Genomic DNA, 4,548 nt, shown 5'->3' with positions numbered 1-4,548 from the left:
AAGAAGAACCTATGGCAGCCGAAAACAACAACAATGCCAACAATGCAAGGAAGGTGCTGGGTGACTTTACTGCACCTACTCCCGACTTTTATGGGAGAAGCATCTCTATCCCTGCCATTGGAGCAAACAACTTTGAGCTTAAGCCTCAATTAGTTTCTCTAATGCAACATAATTGCAAGTTCCATGGACTTCCATTGGAAGATCCTCATCAGTTTTTAGCTGAATTCTTGCAAATCTGTGACACTGTCAAGACTAATGGGGTTGACCCTGAGGTCTACAGACTGATGCTATTCCCTTTTGCTGTAAGAGACAGAGTTAGGACATGGTTGGACTCTCAACCTAAAGAAAGCCTGGACTCTTGGGAAAAGCTAGTCAATGCCTTCTTGGTAAAGTTCTTTCAACCTCAAAAATTGAGTAAGCTTAGAGTGGAAGTCCAAACCTTCAGACAGAAGGAAGGAGAATCCCTCTATGAAGCTTGGGAAAGATACAAACAATTAATCAGAAAGTGTCCTTCTGATATGCTTTCTGAATGGAGCATCATAGGTATTTTCTATGATGATCTCTCTGAACTATCCAAAATGTCTTTGGATAGCTCTGCTGGAGGCTCTCTTCATCTGAAGAAGACGCCTACAAAAGCTCAAGAGCTGATTGAAATGGTTGCAAATAACCAATTCATGTACACTTCTGAAAGAAATCCTGTGAACAATGGGACTAGTCAGAAGAAAGGAATTCTTGAGATTGACACTCTGAATGCCATATTGGCTCAGAACAAAATATTGACTCAACAAGTCAATATGATTTCTCAAAGTCTGTCTGGAATGCAAAATGCACCAAGCAGTACTAAGGAAGCTTCATCTGAGGAAGAAGCTTATGATCCTGAGAACCCTTCAATGGAAGAGGTGAATTACATGGGAGAACCCTATGGAAACACCTATAATCCTTCATGGAGAAATCATCCAAATCTCTTATGGAAGGATCAACAGAGACCTCAACAAGGTTTCAACAACAATAATGGTGGAAGAAACAGGTTTAGCAATAGCAAGCCTTTTCCATCATCTTCTCAGCAACAGACAGAGAGTTCTAAGCAGAATACCTCTGACTTAGCAACCATGGTCTCTGATCTGATCAAAACCACTCAAAGTTTCATGACTGAAACAAGGTCCTCCATTAGAAACTTGGAGGCACAAGTGGGTCAGCTGAGCAAGAAAATTACTGAACTCCCTCCTAGTACTCTCCCAAGCAATACAGAAGAAAATCCAAAAGGAGAGTGCAAAGCCATCAACATGGCCGAATTTTGGGAGGAAGAAGAGGCAGTGAACGCCACTGAGGAAGACCTTAATGGACGTCCACTGACCTCCAATGAGTTCCCCAATGAGGAACCATGGGAATCTGAGGCTCAAAATGAGACCATAGAGATTCCATTGAACTTACTTCTGTCATTCATGAGCTCTGATGAGTATTCTTCCTCTGAAGAGGATGAGTATGTCACTGAAGAGCAAGTTGCTAAATACCTTGGAGCAATCATGAAGCTAAATGACAAGTTATTTGGAAATGAGACTTGGGAGGATGAACCCCTTTTGCTCACCAAAGAACTGGATGACTTGTCTAGGCAGAAACTGCCTCAAAAGAGACAGGACCCTGGGAAGTTTTCAATACCTTGTACCATAGGCACCATGACCTTCAAGAGGGCCTTGTGTGACTTAGGGTCAAGTGTAAACCTCATGCCTCTCTCTGTAATGGAGAAGTTAGGGATCTTTGAGGTGCAAGCTGCAAAAATCTCACTAGAGATGGCAGACAATTCAAGAAAACAAGCCTATGGACTTGTAGAGGATGTTCTGGTAAAAGTTGAAGACCATTACATCCCTGCTGATTTCATAGTCCTAGAGACTGAGAAGTGCATGGATGAATCCATCATCCTTGGCAGACCCTTCCTAGCCACAACAAAGGCTGTGATTGATGTTAATAAAGGAGAGTTGATCATTCAAGTGAATGAAGAATCCTTGGTGTTTAAGGCTCAAGGATATCCCTCTATCATCATGGAGAGGAAGCATGAAGAGCTTCTCTCAAAACAGAGCCAAACAGAGCCCCCACAGTCAAACTCTAAGTTTGGTGTTGGGAGGCCACAACCAAACTCTAAGTTTGGTGTTGAACCCCCACATTCAAACTCTAAGTTTGGTGTTGGGAGGTTCCAACATTGCTCTGAACATCTGTGAGGCTCCATGAGAGTCCTCTGTCAAGCTAATGACATTAAAGAAGCGCTTGTTGGGAGGCAACCCAATGTTTTATAATTAACTATTTTCTTTTGTTATTTTATGTTTTTTGTAGGTTGATGATCATGAGAAGTCACAAAATCAATGAAAAAAGCAAAAACAGAATGAAAAACAGAAAGAAAAATAGCACACCCTGGAGGAGAGCATGCTGGCGTTTAAACGCCAGTGAGGCTAGCTGTTGGGCGTTTAACGCCAGAAAAGGGCACCAGACTGGCGTTAAACGCCAGAAAAGGGCAAGAAGCTGGCGTTAAACGCCAGAAATGGGCACCAGCCCGGCGTTTAACGTCAGAAATGGCTAGAAACGCAATTTTGCTTGCCATTTGGTGCAGGGATGACTTTTCCTTGACACCTCAGGATCTGTGGACCCCACAGGATCCCCTCCTACCCCACCACTCTCTCTCTTCTTCTTCACCCACTCACTAATCACCTCAACACCTCTTCCCCAAACACCCTTCACCTATCAAATCCCATCTTTCTCTTCACCACTCACATCCATCCTTCATAAAACCCCACCTACCCCACCATTCAAATTCAAACCACTTTCCCACCCAAACCCACCCTCACTTGGCCGAAAATCACCCTTCCCCTCTCCTATATAAACCCATCTTCACTCCTTCATTTTCACACAACCTAAACACCACTTCTTCCCCTTCTTGGCCGAAACAAAAGCCATTACCATCTCCTTCATTTCTTCTTCTTCTACTCTCTTCTTTCTTAATTTGCTCGAGGACGAGCAAACCTTTTAAGTTTGGTGTGGTAAAAGCATTGCTTTTTGTTTTTCCATAACCATTTATGGCATCCAAGGCCGGAGAAACCTCTAGAAAGAGGAAAGAGAAGGCAAAAGCTTCTACCTCCGAGTCATGGGAGATGGAGAGATTCATCTCAAGGGTGCATCAAGACCACTTCTATAAAGTTGTGGCCTTGAAGAAGGTGATCCCCGAGGTCCCTTTTTCACTCAAAAAGAGTGAATATCCGGAGATCTGACATGAGATCCGAAGAAGAGGTTGGGAAGTTCTTACCAACCCCATTCAACAAGTCGGAATCTTAATGGTTCAAGAGTTCTATGCCAATGCATGGATCACCAAGAACCATGATCAAAGTGTGAACCCGGATCCAAAGAATTATCTTACTATGGTTCGGGGGAAATACTTGGATTTTAGTCCGGAAAGTGTAAGGTTGGCATTCAACTTGCCCATGATGCAAGGAGATGAACACCCTTACACTAGAAGGGTCAACTTTGATCAAAGGTTGGACCAAGTCCTCACAGTCATATGTGAAGAGGGCGCCCAATGGAAGAGAGATTCAAGAGGGAAGCCGGTTCAAATGAGAAGGCATGACCTCAAGCCCATAGCTAGAGGATGGTTGGAGTTTATCCAACGCTCAATCATTCCCACTAGCAACCGGTCCGAAGTTACTATAGACCGGGCTATCATGATTCATAGCATCATGATTGAAGAAGAAATAGAAGTTCATGAGGTTATAGCTCAAGAACTCTATAAGGTGGCGAACAAGTCCTCTACCTTGGCAAGGTTAGCCTTTCCTCATCTCATTTGTCACCTCTGTTATTCAGTTGGAGTTGACATAGAGGGAGACATCCCCATTGATGAGGACAAGCCCATCACTAAGAAGAGGATGGAGCACACAAGAGACCCCACTCATCATGAGATCCCTGAAATTCCTCAAGGAATGCACTTTCCTCCACAAAACTATTGGGAGCAACTAAACACCTCCCTAGGAGAATTGAGTTCCAACATGGGACAACTAAGGGTGGAGCATCAAGAACACTCTATCCTCCTCCATGAAATTAGAGAAGATCAAAGAATCATGAGAGAGGAGCAACAAAGACAAGGAAGGGACATTGAGGAGCTCAAACACTCCATAGGATCTTCAAGAAGAAGAACAAGCCGCCATCACTAAGGTGGACCCGTTCTTTAATTTCCTTGTTCTTTAATTCCTGTTTTTCGAATTTTAGTGCTTATGTTTGTCTATGTTTGTGTCTTGTGATCATTAGTGTCTTAGTGTCTATGCCTTAAAGTTATGAATGTCCTATGAATCCATCACCTCTCTTAAATGAAAAAAAAACGTGCTTAAGTGAAAAAGAGAAGAATTGCATGAATTTTAAATTTTATAACAGTTTAATTATTTTGATGTGGTGGCAATACTTTTGTTTTCTGAATGTATGCTTAAACAGTGCATATGTCTTTTGAATTTGTGGTTCATGAATGTTGGCTCTTGAAAGAATGATGAAAAAGGAGACATGTTACTGAGGATCTGAAAA

General features: G+C 42.6%; 1 non-coding gene across 1 annotated transcript; it reads right to left on the bottom strand.

Annotated features, from left to right (window-relative positions):
- Nucleotides 1-416: 416 nt before the first annotated feature.
- On the bottom strand, nt 417-524 carry LOC112719209 (small nucleolar RNA R71). Its single transcript, XR_003161520.1, has one exon. It is a non-coding gene; the product is annotated as a small nucleolar RNA R71 (small nucleolar RNA).
- Between the last annotated feature and the right edge of the window lie 4,024 nt (nt 525-4,548).

This window comes from Arachis hypogaea, chromosome 10 (genome assembly GCF_003086295.3).
Source record: "Arachis hypogaea cultivar Tifrunner chromosome 10, arahy.Tifrunner.gnm2.J5K5, whole genome shotgun sequence".
NCBI lineage: Eukaryota > Viridiplantae > Streptophyta > Magnoliopsida > Fabales > Fabaceae > Arachis > Arachis hypogaea.
The sequence above is the reverse complement of the archived record's forward strand: the minus strand, read 5'-3'. Positions and strand labels throughout refer to the sequence as shown.